The sequence below is a fragment of the Saimiri boliviensis genome, chromosome 2 (genome assembly GCF_048565385.1).
Source record: "Saimiri boliviensis isolate mSaiBol1 chromosome 2, mSaiBol1.pri, whole genome shotgun sequence".
Lineage (NCBI taxonomy): Eukaryota > Metazoa > Chordata > Mammalia > Primates > Cebidae > Saimiri > Saimiri boliviensis.
In genome coordinates, this window is record NC_133450.1 from 124,007,093 (window position 1) to 124,024,951 (window position 17,859).

The following is a 17,859-nucleotide window of genomic DNA, read 5'->3' on the forward strand; positions in this document are numbered from 1 at the left end:
TTCCAGGTCTGTATTCAGGTCCTGGATATCCTTGTTGATTTTCTGTCTGGTTGATCTGTCTAATATTGACAATGGGGTGTTAAAGTCTCCCACTATTATTGTGTGGGAGTCTAAGTCTCTTTGTAAGTCATTAAGAACTTGCCTTATGTATCTGGGTGCTCCTGTATTGGGTGCGTATATATTTAGGATCGTTAGCTCTTCTTGTTGCAGTGATCCTTTTACCATTATGTAATGTCCTTCTTTGTCTCTTTCGATCTTTGTTGCTTAAAGTCTATTTTATCAGAGATGAGAATTGCAACTCCTGCCTTTTTTTGCTCTCTATTTGCTTGGTAGATCTTCCTCCATCCCTTTATTTTGAGCCTTTGTGTATCCTTGCATGTAAGATGGGTTTCCTGGATACAGCACCCTGATGGGTTTTGGCTTTTTATCCAATTTGCCAGTCTGTGTCTTTTGACTGGGGCATTTAGTCCATTGACATTTAGGGATAGTATTGTTATGTGTGAATTTGATACTGTCATTTTGATGCTACCTGGCTGTTTTGTTGGTTAGTTGATGCAGATTCTTGATTGTGTTGATGCTCTTTTACCATTTGGTGTATTTTTAGAGTGGCTGGTACTGGTTGTTCCTTTATATGTGTAGATCCTCTTTCAGGAGTTCTTGTAGGGCAGGTTTGGTGGTGATGAAATCTCTGAGTGCTTGCTTGTTCACAAAGGATTTTATTTTTCCTTCACTTATGAAGCTTAGTTTGGCTGGATAGGAGATTCTGGGTTGAAAGTTCTTTTCTTTAAGGATGTTGAATATTGGCCCCCAATCTCTTCTGGCTTGTAGGGTATCTGCTGAGAGATCTGCTGTGAGTCTAATGGGCTTCCCTTTGTGGGTAACCCGACCTTTCTCTCTGGCTGCCCTTAGCATTTTCTCTTTCATTTCAACCCTGGTGAATCTGACGATTATGTGCCTTGGGGTTGCTCTTTTTGAGGAATATCTTTGTGGTGTTCTCTGTATTTCCTGGATTTGAATATTGGTCTGCCTTGCTAGGTTGGGGAAGTTTTCCTGGATAATATCCTGAAGAGTATTTTCCAGCTTGGATTCATTCTTTTCATCACATTCAGGTACACCTATCAGACGTAGATTAGGTCTTTTCACATAGTCCCACATTTCTTGAAGATTTTGTTCATTCCTTTTTGTGCTTTTTTCTCTGTTCTTGCCTTCTCTTTTTATTTCATTGAGTTGATCTTTGACCTCTGATATCCTTTCTTCTGCTTGGTCAATTCGGCTGTTGAAGCTTGTGCATGCTTCACGAAGTTCTCGTGTTGCATTTTTCAGCTCCATCAATTCACTTATACTCCTCTCTATGCTGTCCATTCTTGCCAGCAGTTCGTCCAATCTTTTCTCAAGGTTCCTCTTTTCTTTGCGTTCGGTTAGAACATGTTCTCTTAGCTCACTGTAGTTTCTTTCTACCCACCTTCTGAAGTCTGGTTCTGTCTTTTCATCACCCTCCTTCTCCATCCAGTCTGGTTCCTTGCTGGTGAGGAGTTGTGATCCCTTTTAGGAGGAGAGGTGTTCTGGTTTCGGGAGTTTTCATCCTTTTTGCGCTGGTTTCTTCCCATTTTTGTGGGTTTATCCACCTGTTGTCTGTCTCTGTCCCAGGAAGTTGGAGCTTTATGAGTTTCCGTTGCACTACTGCCTTTTTTGATTTTTCTTTCAGGTCTGACCCGCCCAGCTAGCAGCACGTCTAGCACTGCCTGCCCGCAGGGGCTTTGCTGAGCTGCTATGGGCTCCGCCCAGCTGCCCTGAGCTCTTCCCTGTAGTCCTTTTTATATGGGCGTAGTTAGAACTGTCTGGGCAATGGTGGCCCCGCCTCTGTTATGGGGGACTCTCTCTGTTGTGGCAGGTTGCCTCGGCAACGGCAGCTTGCCTCCGTAGCGGTGGAGAGTCTCAGTAATGGCGAAAGCCCCTCCCCCGCCGAGCCGGACCTTCCGGGTTCAGCTGTGCTTGGTTTGAAGGGCTCAACCCAGAGGGTTTCCAATTACTGTTTTTGTTTTCGTTGTTGTTGGGGGTGGAGGGGTGGGACCAACCGAGCCTGATCACCTGGCTCCCTGACTCAGAGTCTTTTCTTTTAAGTTGAAGGACCCCGCGTTCCAGTCGCTTGTTGAAAAGGCGCCGGGATCTCCCGTGCTGCGACTCACGGAGTCGGCTCGAACTGCGGCGCCGGCTCCTGGCGGATTTTTTGCCTAGGAATCTCCTGGCCTGACTCGCTATTTCAGATGAGTGGGGAACTCTGCCGTCTCAGGGCTCTGCTCGCCAGCTAAGAGGGCTCCCAGACCAGTGGCTTTTGTACGGAGAACCGCAGCAACAGGGAGTGGTCACAGTGGTCGCGCGGGCGGAATCAGCCTCGCAGGGGCCAAAACAGCCGCACCGGCTGGGACTGCGACGCTGGCGACCCCTCTGCCTGGGTATCTCCTGGTCTGTGGGCAATAAGAGTTCGTCTGGAAATGCGGTGTCCACTCACCCTCTGCACTTTCACTGGGAGCTGAAGTCCTGGGCTGTTCTTAGGCAGCCATCTTCCCAGCATTCTCTTTTTTTTTTTTTTAAATGTAATTTTACTTTTTTTCTTTCTTAAATTATACTTTAAGTTCCAGGGTATATGTGCAGAATGCGCAGGTTTGTTACATAGGTATACATGTGCCAGGGTTGTTTGCTGCATCCATCATTATATCTACACCAATGTAGATATAACGCCATCCCACAGGCTCTGGTGTGTGATGTTTCCCTCCCTGTGTCCATTTCTTCTCATTGTTCAACACCCACTTACGAGTGAGAAAATGCAGTGTTTGGTTTTCTATTCTTGTGTCAGTTTGTTGAGAATGATGCTTTCCAGCTTTATTCATGTCCCTGCAAAGGATATGAACTCATGTTTTAATGGCTGCATTGTATTCCATGATGTGTATGTGCCACATTTTATATATCCAGTCTATCACTGATGAACGTTTGCATTGGTTCCAAATCTTTGCTATTGTGAACAGGGCTGCAGTAAACATAAGTGTGCATGTGTCTTTATAATAGAATGATTTATAATCCTTTGGGTCTATATCTAGTAATGGGATTGCTGGGTCAAATGGTATTTCTGGGTCTAGATCCTTGAGTAATTGCCACACTGTCTTGCCCAATGGTTGAACTAATTTACACTCCCACCAATAGTGTAAAAGCGTTACTTTTTCTCCACATCCTCTCAGCATCTATTATCTCCTAGTTTTTTAATGATTGCCATTCTAACTGGCATGAGGTGGTACCTCATTGTGGTTTTGATTTGCATTTCTCTAATGACCAGTGATAAGCTTTTTTCATGTTTGTTGGCTGCATAAATGTCTCCTTTTGAGAAGTGTCTGCTCATATCATTCACCCACTTTTTCATGGGGTAGTTTTTTTTTTTTTTTTTCTTATACATTTGTTTAAATTATTTGTAGTTTCTGCTTATTAGCCCTTTGTCAGATGGGTGGACTGCAAACATTTTCTCCCATTCTATGGGTTGCCTTTTTACTCAGATGATAGTTTCTTTTGCTGTGCAGAATATCTTTAGTTTAATTATATCCCATTTGTCAGTTTTGGTTTTTGTTGCAATTGCTTTCGGTGTTTTAGTCATGAAGTCTTTGCCCATGCCTATGTCCTGAATGGTATTGCCTAGGTTTTATTCTAAGGTTTTTATTGTGTTAGGTATTACCTTTAAATCTTTAATCCTTCTGGGTTAATTTTTATATAATGTGTAAGGAAGGGATTCAGTTTCAGTTTTCTGCATATGGATAGCCAGTTTTCCCAACACCATTTATTAAATAGGGAATCCTTTCCCCATTGTTTGTTTTTGTCAGATTTGTTAAAGATCAGATGGTTGTAGGTGTGGCATTATTTCTGAGGCCTATATTCTGTTGCATTGTTCTTTATCTCTGTTTTGGTACCAGAACCATGGTGTTTTGCTTCTTGTAGCCTTGTAGTATAGTTTGAAGTCAGGTAGCATGATGCCTCCAGCTTTGTTTTTGTCCTTTGAATTGTCTTGACTATATGAGCTATTTTTTAGTTCCATATGAAATTTAAGGTATTTTTTCCAATTCTGTGAAGAAAGTTAATGGGAGCTTGATAAGGATAGCATTGAATCTATAGATTACTTTGGGCAGTATGGACATTTTCACAATATTAATTCTTCCTAAACATGAGCGTAGAATCGTTTTCCATTTGTGTTCTCTCTTATTTCCTTGAGCAGTAATCTGTAGTTCTCCTAGAAGAGGTCCTTCACATCCCTTGTTTCTTGTATTCCTAGGTATTTAATTCACTTCGTAGCAATGGAAGTAAAATGAAATGGAAGTTTGAATGGAATGTTGTGAATGGAATGGAAGTTCCATTGAATGGAATGGAAGTAGTGAATGGAAGTTCACTCATGATTTGGTTTCTGTTTATCTGTTATTTGTGTGTAGGCATGCTTGTGATTTTTCCACATTGATTTTGTACCCTGAGCCTCTGCTGAAGGAGATTTTGGGCTGAGCCGATGGGATCTTCTAAATTTACAATCGTGTCATCTGCAAATAGAGACGATGTGAGTTCCTCTTTTTCTAATTGAATATGCTTTATTTCTTTTTGTTGAATAGGAGCTGTGAGAGAGGGCAGCCTTGTCTTGTGCCAGTTTTCAAAGGGAATGCTTCCAGTTTTGGCCCATTCAGTATGATACTGGGTGTGGGTTTGCCGTAAATAGCTTTTATTATTTTGACATACATTCCATTGATACCTAGCTTGAGAGTTTTTAGCATAAAGGGCTATCGAATTTTGTTGAAAGCCTTCTCTGCCTTTGTTGAGATAATCATGTGGTTTTTATCTTAGTTGGGTTTATTTGATGGATTGTGTTTATAGATTTGCATTTGTTGAACCAGCCTTGCATCCCAGGAATGAAGCCAAGTTGATTATGATGGATGAGCTTTTTGATGTGCTGTTAGATTTGGTTTGCTGGATTTTCACATCAGTGTTCATCATGGATATTGCCCTCAATTTTTTCTGTTAGTTGTGTCTCTGCCATGTTTTGTTATCAGGATGGTGTTGGTTTCATAAAATGAGTTAGGGAGTATTCCCTTTTTCTGTTGTTTGGAATAGTTTCAGAAGGTATGGTACCAGCTCCTCTTTGTACCTTTGGTAGAATTCAGCTGTGAACTCATCTGGTCCTGGACTTTTTTTTTGGTTGGTAGGCTATTAACTGCTGCATCAATTTCAGCCCTTGTTATTGGTCTATTCAGGGATTCAACTTCTTCCTGGTTTAGTCTTGGGAGGGTGTAAGTGCCCCAAAATATATCTGTTTCTTCTAGATTTACTGGTTTATTTGCTTAGAGGTGTTTTTGATATTCTCTGATGGGAGTTTATATTTCTGTAGGATTGGTCATGATATCCCCTTCATCATTTTTTACTGAATCTATTTGATTCTACTCTTTTTTCTTCTTTATTAGTTTGGCTAGTGGTCTATCTATTTTGTTGATGTTTTCAAAAACCAGCTCCTAGATTCACTGATTTTTTTTTTGGAAGGGTTTTTTTTTTTTTTGTGTCTTTATCTCCTTCAGTTCTGCTCTCATCTTAGTTCTGTCTTGTCTTCTGCTAGCTTTTGAATTTGTTTGGTCTTGCTCCTCTAGTTCTTTTAATCATGATGTTTGGGTGTGAATTTTAGATATTTTCTCATTTTTTGGGGGGCAGTTAGTGCTATAAATTTTCCTCTAGACACTGCTTTAAATGTGTCCCAGAAATCCTGGTATGTTGTGTTTTCCTTCTTATTGGTTTCAAAGAACATCTTTATTTCTGCCTTCATTTCATTATTATTTATCCAGTAGTCATTCAGGAGGAGGTTGTCCAGTTTCCATGTAGTGGTTCAGTTTTGAGTGAATTTCTTAATCCTTGGTTCTAATTTGATGGCAGTGTGGTCTGAGAGACTGTTGTGATTTCCGTTCTTTTGCATTGGCTGAGGAGTGTTTTACTTCAAATTATGCGGTCAATTTTAGAGTAAGTGTGATGTGGTGCTGAGAAGAATGTATTTTCTGCAGATTTGGGGTGGAGAGTTATGTAGATGTCTATTAGGTCTGCTTGGTCCAGATCTGAGTTCAAGTCCTGGATATTCTTGTTAATTTTCTGTCTTATTGATCTGTCTAATATTGACAGCAGAGTGTTAAAGTCTCCCACTATTATTGTGTGGGAGTCTAAGTCTTTTTGTAGGCCATTAAGAACTTGTTTTATGTATCTGGGTGCCCTAAACTGGGTGCATACATATTTAGGATAGTTAGCTCTTCTTGTTGCATTGATCCCTTTACCCTTATGTAATGTCCTTCCTTATCTCTTTTGATCTTTGTTAAAGTCTGTTTTATCAGAGACCCAGATTGCAATCCCTGCTTTTTTTTTTCTCTCTCTTTATTTGCTTGGTAAATCTTCCTCCATCCCTTTATTTAGAGCCTAGATGTAAGTTTGCATGTGAGATGGATCTCGTGAATACAGCACACTGATGGGTCTTGACTCTATCCAATTTGCCAGTCTGTGTGTTTTGATTGGGGTATTTAACTTATTTACACTTAAGGTTAATATTTTTAAGTGTGAATTTGATCCTGCCATTTTGATGCTAGTGATTGTTTTGTCTGTTAGTTGATGCAGTTTCTTCATAGTGTTGATGGTCTTTACAATTTAGTATGTTTTTGTAGTGGCTGGTACTGCTTGTTCCTTTCCATGTTTAGTGCTTCCTTCAGGAGCTCTTGTAAGGCAGGCCTGATGGTGATGAAATCTCTCAGCAGTGCTTGTCTGTAGAGTTTGCTGTTGTGCAGCCCCTGCTGGTGATTCCCAGGCAATCAGGGTCTGGAGTGGACCTCCAGGAAACTCCAGCAGACCTGTAGCAGAGGAGCCTGACTGTTAAAAGGAAAACTACCAAGCAGAAAGAAATAGTTTCAATATGAACAAAAAGGACATCCACTCAGAGACTCCATCCAAAGGTCTTTATTTCTTCTTTGCTTATGAAGCTTAGTTTGGCTGGATATGGAATTCTGGGTTGAAAATTGTTTTCTTTAAGGATGTTGAATATTGGCCTCCACTCTCTTCTGGCTTGTAGGGTTTCTGCTGAGAGACCTGCTGTGAGTCTGATGGTTTCCCTTTGTGGGTAACTTGACCTTTCTTTCTGGCTGCCATTAGCATTTTTTTCTTCATTTCAACCTTGGTGAATCTGATGATTATGTGTCTTGGGGTTGCCATTCTTGAGGAATATCTTTGTGATGTTCTCTATATTTCTTGAATTTGAATGTTGGCCTGCCTTGCTAGGTTGGGGAAGTTCTCCTGGATAATGTTTTGAAGAGTGTTTTCCAACTTGGTGTCATTCTCCTTGCCATTTTGGGTACACTGATCAAACGTAGATTTGGTCTCTTCATGTAATCCCATATTTTTTGGAGGCTTTGTTCATTTCTTTTCATTCTTTTTTCTCTAATCTTGCCTTCTTGCTTCATTTCATTAAGTTCATCTGCAATCTCTGATATCCTTTCTTCCTCTTGATTGATTCAATGATTGAAACTTGTATATGCTTCACAAAGTTCTCATGCTATGTTTTTCAGCTCCATCAAGTCATTTATGTTCTTCTCTATGCTGGTTTTTCTAGTTAACATTTTTTCTAACCTTTTCCCCAGGTTCTTAGCTTCCTTGCATTGGGTTAGATCCTCCTTTAGCTCAGAGAAGTTAGATATTACCCACCTTTTGAAGGCTGTTTCTGTTAGTTAATCGAACTCATTCTCCATCTAGTTTGTTCCCTTGCTGGTGAGGAGTTGTGATGCCTTGGAGAAGAAGAGGCATTTTTGTTTTTGGAGATTTCATCCTTTGTACACTGGTTTCTTCCCATCTTCATGGATTTATCTGCCTTTGGCTTTTGAAGTTGGTGACCTTTGGATGGAGTCTCTGAGTGGATGTCCTTTTTGTTCATATTGAAACTATTTCTTTCTGTTTGGTAGTTTTCCTTTTAACAGTCAGGCTCCTCTGCCGCAGGTCTGCTGGAGTTTCCTGGAGGTCCACTCCAGACCCTGATTGCCTGGGAATCACCAGCAGGGGCTGCACAACAGCAAAGATTGCGACCTGTTCCTTCCTCTGGTAGCTTCGTCCCAGAATGGTACCCACCAGATGCTAGCCAGAGCTCTCCTATATAAGGTGTCTGTCAGCCCCTGCTGGGAGTTATCTCCCAGTCAGGATACACAGGGTCAGGTAGCCACTTCAGAGCTGCTGGGCAGATATGTTTAAGTCTGCTGAAGCTGAACACAACCTTAATGTGGAATTACTATGTTAAAATGCACATATATCTTGCATCCTCTTGAAAGGTTGGAGCACATTACAGTCTCACCAGCATGATATGAAAAAGCTTAGTTTATGAATACTGATATTTTTATGGCCTGGTTGTCAGAATATGAGATCACAGTCGTGGGGGAAACTGACCCAAGAGGGCCTTTACAAGTTTGATGTCCTTTAATCACTGGTATGTATGTATAGGACGGCATGGAACTGAAAGGTTCACCTATTTCATAATATCCTCCATGTTCTGTCCCTGGCAGAAACCATCTGATCCACGAGGGACTCTGGGGAAAGAGAGATTGTGGACCAAGGGTTACTCTGCATGAGGTTGCCTACAACTGGCTACTGTTTGTACAAGCCTGGAGATTGGCTGATCACTTGTCTGTTCTTCTGCTGTAGCTTGGGTCAAATGGCTACTGGCAGCCACTCTGGTATTCAGACTGGCTTCAGATCATCACTGTTGTGCTTGAGGCATGCTGACCCCTCAGGAAGGCAGGAAAGATAAAGAACTCACACTCACAAACCTAGCAAAATTAGCTACTGGAATTAAGAGGGCTCAGGACCAAGGAAACACCGTTTTCTGTGTTTCCGTGACTTTGGTTTTAAGATACGAGATTTGGGCCACATATTTGTCACATCTTCTCTGATTCTGATGCTTTTGAAAACGAGATTTTTAAAAACTCATTCCTCTCTGCATTCCAGTGTTGGTAATTGGTGTCACTTTTGCGTTATGTTTATTTAGTGCAAATGCTGAAGTAAGCATAAAACCTTGTGCAATATTGAATGGTTAGCAGAAACCCATGAGAATCTTGTTTGGCAGATTTGATGTGATGTGTTTTTCTAGATTTTATTAGGCCCTTTTTTTTTATAGGCCACTGTTTTGACAAGGTATTGTTGCAAAAGTAATTTCCCAGGAAAGTTCACCTTGTAATTGAAATGTTCTATGAATAGGATTTTTTTTTTGTGTGTGTGCATCTTGTTAAATATAAAATTTTAGGCTGAATTTCTTTAAAGTATTACATAAATTATTAGATTAATGTTAGGAAACTTACCTAATCATTGTGTCTGAATACAGCTATAATTTGTTAATTCAGTAATTTACCAAATGCTCCATTAAGAAATTGTTGAATGGTTTGTAAATTCATAAAACTAAAAACCATCTCTCTCCAGATACAGCAAGAGCTTTTGTTTCCTCTCTCCTCCTCTTCATTTTTCCTATCCTATCATGCTTCCATGGCTACTCGCCTAGGAAATCATGCTTTTAGATCTATTTGATGTAAATAAAGCAAGAGAGACAGAACAGGTATTATTGTAACATTTTTCTTACATAAACATCAAATATGTTTTTTAGTGAAATTAGAAATAAAAGTATAAACTTGATTTTTTTAATTTTTAAAATTTATTTTTTTTTTGACACACAGTAGGTGTATGCATTTGTGGAGTACATGAGATGCATGCAGCGTGAAATAAGCACTTCATGAAAAATGGGATCTCCATTCCTTCCAGCAATTATTCATTGAGTTGCAAACAATTCAGTTACACTCTTTATTTTAAAAAGTACAGTTATTATTGGCTATAGTCACCCTGCCATGCTATCAAATAGTAGGTCTTGTCCATTCTATTATTTTTGTAATCATTAACCACCCTCACCACCCCCTGCTACTGTCCCAGTCTCCCACCACCCTTCTGAGCCTCTGGAATCATCTTTCTACTCTATATTCATGAGTTCAATTGCTAGGATTTTTAGATCCCACAAATAAGTGAGAACATGAGATGTTTGTCTTTCTGTTACTGGCTTATTTGATGTAACATAATGATATTTTGTTCATTTATATTGTTGCAAATTACTGGGTCTCATTCCTTTTTTATGGCTCAATAGTACTCCATGTGTCTATGTACCACATTTTCTTCATTCATTTGTTGATGGACACAGGTGATTTCCATATCTCAGCTATTTTAAGCAGAGCTGTGATAAACATAGGAGTGCACATATTTCCTTGATAAATCGCTTTACTTTCTTTAGGCCATTTACCTAGGAGTGGGATTGCTGGATCATACAGTAACTCAAATTTTAGCTTTTTGAGGAACCTTCAAACTGTTCTGCATAGTGGTTGTACTAATTTTCATTCCCACCAACAAGGGTCCGCTTTTCTCTAAATCCTTGGAAGTGTTTGTTATTGCCTCTCTTTCAGAAATAAGCCATTTTCACTGGGGTGAGATGATTCCTCATTGTACTTTTGATTTCCATTTCTCTGATCATCAGTGATGTTGAACACATTTTCATAAGCCTGTTTGCCATTTGTATGTCTCCTTTCAAGAAATGGCTGTTCAAATCTTTTGCCTGTCGATTGAATTACTAGATTTTTTTCCCTATAGTTATTTGGGCTCCTTACATATTCTGGTTACTAGTCCCTTGTCAGATGGGTAGTTTGCAAATACACTCCCATCCTGTAGGTTGTTTCTTTATTTTGTTGATTGTTTCCTTTGCTGTGGAGAAGCTTTTTAACTTGGTATGATCCCATGTGCCTATTTTTGCTTTGATTGCCTGTGCTTGTGCAGTATTACTCAAGAAATTTTTGCCCATATTAATGTCCTGGAGATTTTCCTCAATGTTTTCTTATAGTAGTGTCATGGTTTGTGGTATTAGATTTGTCTTTAATCCATTTTTTATTTGATTTTTTTAATATGGCCAGACATAGGAGTCAAGTTTCATTCTTCTTCATAGAAATATCTATTCTCAGCACTGTTTACTGAAATCTATCTTTTACCCAGTCTATATTGCTAACACCTTTGTCAACAATGAGTTCATTGTAGGTGTGTGTATTTGTTTCCAGCTTCTCTGCTATGTTCCATTGGTCTATGTGTTTGCTTTTGTGCCTGTGTTATGCTGTTTGGTGACTATAGCTCTGTAGTGAAACAATGTCAGGTAACATGATTCCGCCAGTCTTTTTCTTTTTGCTTAGGATTACTTTGTCTATTCTGGGTCTTTTCTGATTCCAGATAAGGTTTAGGATATTTTTCTATTTCTGTGAAGAATGTGATTGGTATTTTATAGGAATTCATTGACTCTGTAGATTGCTTTGGATGATTGCATATTTTAGCAATACCGATTCTTCCAGTGCATGAACATGAAATATTTTTCCAATTTTTGGTGTCTTCAATTTATTTCATCAGTGTTTTATAGTTTTAATTATAAAGATCTTTCAATTCTTTGGTTAAATTTATTACTAGGTATTTAATTTTATGTGTGGCTATTATAAATGGGATTAATATTTAAATTTCTTTTTTACATTGTTTACTGTTCTGTACAAATGCTCCTGTTTTCTGTATGTTGATTCTGTATCATGCTTTACTCAATGTGTTTATCAGTTCTAATAGTTTTCTTGTGGAGTCTTTAGGTTTTTCCAAATATGATGATATCATCTGCAAACAAGGATAATTAAACTTCAGCCTTTCTAATTTAGATGCCCTTCATAACTGTGTCTTGTCTGATTGCTTCAGCGAGGACTTCCAGGACCATGTTGAATAACAGTAATGATAACAGGTGTCCCTGTTGTGTTCAAGATCTTAGAGAAAAGTCTTTCAGTTTTTCCCCTTCCATGTAATACTAGATGTGTATCTGTCATATATGGCTTTTGTTATGTTGAAGTATGTTCCTTCTATATCCGTTGTTTTGAGGGTTTTCATCATGAAGGGATGTGAAATTTTATCAAATGCTTTTTCAGCATCAATTGCAAGGATCGCATGGTTTTTATCCCTTACTCTGTTGATATGATGAATTACATTGATTGATTGGTGTACTTTGAACCATTCTTGCACCCCTACAAAAAATCCCACTGGGTCATGATGCATGATATTTCTAATGTATTGTTAAATTTAGTTTGCTAGTATTTGCTTGAGGAGTTTTGTGTCAATAATTATCACCAATATTTGCCTCTAGTTTTCTTTATTTGATGGGTTTCTGTCTGGTTTTGGTAACAGACTGCTAGTGGCCTTGTAGAAGAAGTGTGAAAGTATTCCCTACTCTGTTTTTCAGAATAGTTTGAATAGAATTGGTATTAGTTCTTTAATTTTTTTTGGTAGAATTCAGCAGTAAAGCCATCAGGTCCCAGGTTTTTATTTTTATTTTTTTATACTTGGAGGCTTTTATTATGGCTTCAATCATGTTACCTGCTGTTGGTCTGTTCAGTCCTCAATTTCTTCCTGTTCAACCTGCGCAGGTTGTATGTATCTAGGAATTTATACATTTCTTCTAGATTTTCCAGTTTATTGGCATATAGGTGCTTATATTAGCCACTAATGCTCCTTTAAATTTCTGCAGTTTCAGTTGTAATGTCTCCTTTTTCATCTCTGGTTTGATTTATTTGGATCTTTTCTCTTTTTTTCTTAGTCTGGCTAAAGGTTGTAAATTTTGTTTAACTTTTCAAAAAGCCAGCTTCTTGTTTTATTTTCAATTTACATTTTATTTATTTCTGCTGTAGTCTATATTTCTTGTAATGATTTGGGTTTTGTTTCCTCTTGCTTTTCTAGTTCTTTAAGGTGTATTATTATATCATTCATGTGAACTTTTTTCTCTTTTTGGATATAAGTAGTTATAGCTAGAAACTTCCCTCTCAGTACTGTTTTTGCTGTATCCCAGAGATATTGGTATGTTGGATTTCTATTATTTTTTTTCAAGCAAAATTTCTGTTTCCTTTCTAATTTCTTCATGAACCCACTGGCTGTTCAGGAGAATATTGTTTAGTATGCATGTGTTTGCATAGTTTCCAGATTGCTCCTGTCATCAATTTCTAGTTTTATTCTATTGTGATCAGAGAAGATGCCTGATATTATTTCAGTTTTTTGAATGTTTTGAAACGTATTATGTAACACAACATACGGTCTTTCATTGAGAACAATCCATGTTGTGAGAGAAAAAAGTGTGTATTCTGCAGCTGTTGGATGAAATGTTCTGTAAATATTTATTAAATGCATTTGGTCTGTAATGCAGATTAAGTCTGATATTCCTTTGCTGATTTCCTGTCTGGAAGGTCTGTCCAGTGCTGAAAGTGAGGTTTTGAAGTCTCTAGCTATTCTTGTATTGGGACCTATCTCATTCTTTAACTCAAATAACATTTCCTTTATATATCAAGGTACTCCTGTGTTGGGTGCATATATATTTAAAATTGTTAAATTATCTTGCTTTATTGTTCCCTTTGTCATCATATGATGCCATTCTTTGTCTCTTCTTACAGTTTTTGTCTTGAAACCTATTTTGTCTCATAAAGTATAGTGACTGCTGCTCTTTGGTTTCCATTGGCATGAAATACCTTTTTCCTGTCTCCTTATTTTCAGTCTATGTATATTTTTATAGGTAAAATGTGTTTTTTGTAGGCAACAGATCAGTGGACCTTTTTGATTCAGTCAGCCAGTCTATGTCTTTTGATTGGAGAGTGTAGACCGTTTATAGTCAATGTTTTTATAGGTATTGTAAGGTGTTACTGCTGCCATTTTGTTATTTGTTTTCTGGTTTTTCTCTTCCTTCTTCATGTTGTTTCCATCTTCTTCTAATGAAGGTATTTTTCTTTAGTGATATGTTTAGTTTTTGCTCTTCAGATTTTGTATATCTGTTTTATGTTTTTCGGTTTGAGGTTATTATGAGGCTTGCAAATACTATCTTATAACCCATTATTTTAAACTGATAATACTTAACATTATTTGCATAAACAAACAAGTGAAAAGAAAACTAATAAAAACTCTGTGACTTAATTTCATTCCCCCAGCTTTTTAACTTTTTATTGTTTATATTTATATCTTATTGAACTATGTCTTTAAAAGTTGTTTTAGTTATTTTTGATTGGCTTATCATTTAGTCTTTCTACTTAGGATAAGAGTAATTTACACACCACAGTTGCAGTGTCATAATCTGTGTTTTTCTGTGTACTTATTGTTACCAGTGTGTTTTGTATCTTTAGATGATTTCTTCTCATTTATTAACATTATTTTTTCTTTTTTTTGAGATTGAAGTATTCCCTCTAGCATTTCTTGTTGGTTAGATCTGGTATTGGTGAAATCCCTCGGCTTTTGTTTGTCTGAGGCAGTCTTTATTTTGCCTTCATGTTTGAAGGATATTTTCACTGGATATACTATTATAGGACAGAAGTTATTTTTCTTCGGCACTTAGAATATATGATGTCACTCTATTCTTGCCTGTGAGTTTTCAGCTGAAAAGTTTGCTGCCAGATGTATTGGAGTTCCATTGTATGGTGTTTGTTTCTTTTTTCTTGCTGCTTTTAGGATCTTTTTCTTTATCCTTGACCTTTGGGAGTTTGATTATTAAATGCTTTGAGGTAGTCTTCTTTGGGTTAAATCTGCTTGGTGTTATATAACCTTCTCATGCTTGGATATTGAAATCTTTGTGTAGGCTTGGGAAGTTCTCTGTTATTATTCCTTGGAATGAACATTCTACCCCTATCCCTTTGTCTACCTCATCTTTAAGGCCAGTAAGTCTTAGATTTACCCTTTTAAGGCTATTTTCTAGATCTCACAGGTGTACCTCATTACTTTTTATTCTTTTTTGTCTCCTCTGTATATTTTCAAATATCTTCTGTTCAAGGTCACTAGTTCTTTCTTTTTCTTGATCAGTTCTGCAACCATCATTCTCAGCAAACTGACAGAAGAACAGAAAAATCAAACACTGCATGTTCTTGCTCATAGGAAGGTGTTGAACAATGAGAACACATGGACACAGGGAGGGGAGCATCACATACTGGGGTCTGTGAGGGGAACTAGAGTAGGGGCAGTGGGGGCTGGGGAGTTGGGGAAGGATGATATGGGGAGAAATGCCAGATGTAGGTGATGGGGAGGAAGGCAGCAAACCACATTGCCATGCATGTACCTATGCAACAATCTTATCTTGCATGTTCTTTACATGTACCCCAAAACCTAAAATGCAATTATATATATACAAAAGACTGATGAATTCTTCAGTATGTCAATTGTAGTTTTCAGCTCTAGAATTTCTACCTGATCCATTTTAATTATTTCAATCTGTGTTAAATTTATCTGATAAGATTTTGAATTTCTTCTCTGTCTTATCTTGAATTTCTTTGAGTTTCCTCAACACAGCTATTTTAAATTCTCTGTCCAAAAGGTTACATAGCTCTGTTTCACCAAGATTGTTTCCCTGGTGTCTTATTTAGTTCATTTGATGAGATCATATTTTTCTTGATGGTCTTACTGCTAGAAGATCTTATTCAGTTTCTGGGAATTGGAGTTAGGTATCACTGCCTGGATTGATTTGTACCTGTCCTTTTTGGGAAGGCTCTTCAGATATTTGAAAGGACTTGAGTGTTGTGATAAAAGCCGATCGTGTTTTAGGGGCACTTCAGGCCCAGTAATATGGTGGTTCTTGCAGACTCTCAGAGGTACTGCATCGATGCTTTGGACCAGATCCTTGAGAATTGTGTGGATTACCAGGCACAGACTCTTGTTCTCTTCCCTTATTTCTCCCAAACATACAGAGTCTCTCTCTTGTTCAGAGCCACTTAAAGCTGAAGACTGAGTGACACAAGCACCCCTGTGGCCACCAACACTATAAGTGTACTGGGTCAGACCTGAGGCAATGCTGGGTCTCACCCAAGACCTGCTCTAATCACTCCCTGTCTATTGCCTATGTTTGCTCAAGGCCTTGGGGCTCTACGATCAGCAGTTGGCAAAGACAGCCAGGCTTTGTCCTTCCCTTCAGGGTAATGAGGTCCCTGTTTTCCCAGGTAGGTCCAGAAGTACTGTCTGGGAGTCAGGGACTAGAGTAAAAAACTGTAGAAGCCACTTGATCTTAGCCAAAAGGCCGAGAAGCGATAAAAACTGTAGAAGTCTATCTGGTAATCTGTTATGTTGCAACCAAGCTGGCACTCAAACCACAAGACACAGTTTTTCCTGCCCTTGCCTCCTTTTTCCAAAGACATGAGAGCTTTGCCCTATAGCTACTGCCACTATGGGCTACAAGGAGCATTTCCAAACTACCGCCTGTGTTTCCTTAAGGCTCAAAGTCTCTTAAGTCACTGGTGATGAACACTGTCTGGCCTAAGACTCACCTTCAGGGAAATGGGCTTCCCTCTGGTCCAGGGCAGGTCCAGAAATGCCATTCAAGAATTAAGTCCTGGAATCAGGGATCCCCAAGAATGTGCCTGATTATTTTTTTTTAATCTTAGGAAGCAAGTTTATCTTTTTCTGTTAAGTACATTTGGGCGATGTCTGGCAAGCCCAGTTTTATGCATTTAAAATACTGGGCATTTTTTTATATTTGTTTTGGGATTGAAATACAGTATAAACAATCAAAAGGCTATATCATTAAAAAACCCTATATTTCTAAGTATGTATAGGTTAAATATAGTCATTTAAGAAAAGGTTTAAGTAGGTACCTACTTCTTACTGAAAATAGTACCAGTTCTTCAAATTTTTGTGGTAGATATTAGAGACTGGGCACTAATATCCCAAAGAGTTTCTCTAAAATACGTTTTATAGGACTCTCTATAGACAAATACTTTCTGTGACAGATACTAGAAAATTCATTTCCCCTGCCTTTATTCCAGGCTTAGTAGACAGAAAATCATGAATAAACTTAAAAGTGCTTTTGCAGAAAAGATTGAGCATTTATCCAATAATTAGAGGTATGTAAATCCACTTTAGAGGGACTATTCCAGATACAAACCTGAGTTGTATGTGGAAGAGAGTTGCATTCTGTTTTTTTTTTTTTAAGATGTAGTTTCACTCTTGTTGCCCAGGCTGTAGTGCAATGGCACGATCTCAGCTCATTGCAACCTCTGTCTCCTGGGTTCAAGTGACTGTCCTGTCTCAGCCTCCTGAGTAGCTGAGATTACAAGCATGTGCCACCACGCCTGGCTAATTTTGTATTTTTAGTAGAGACGGCGTTTCTCTCTGTTGTTCAGGCTGCTCTGAAACTCCCAACCTCAGGTGATATGCCTGCCTTTGCCACCCAAAGTGCTAGGATTACAGGCGTGTGCCACTGAGCCTGGCCAAGAGTTGCATTTTTATGAGGAATACTAGTGTATTTTATTTCCTAAAATCATGGTTTTAAAAATGATTATTGCTGCTCACTAGTTTGCTATTTCTTTAAGGTATATCTTGTTAAAAGGGATTGTAAGACCTTTCAATACATGATATGCGTAGTTGTTTATGAGTTAAGAACTAGGGTCATGGAAAGCATATGTTTTCAAAATAACTGATTATTAAGTAGGTAGCTATAGAACTTTGTTAGGTGAGGGAAAATAGTGTTTGAGAGCAAGAATTACCAAGAGCCATATTCCAATTTCAAGGTAGCGCTCTGAGTGAGTCTGTTTGTATGTTCCTTTTAAGAAGAACTTTTCTCTAGGTAAGTCTGATACTTAGCAAATTTCAGGAAGCTCTGCTTTCTGTACTTGTCCATCTTTCTATATTTCTACCAGACAGTGGATGGAAAGATGCAGAATCTCTTAGAACTCAGAACACTAGAGGAAAGCAGAGAAAATCTACTAGGAGTTACAGACAAACTGTTGA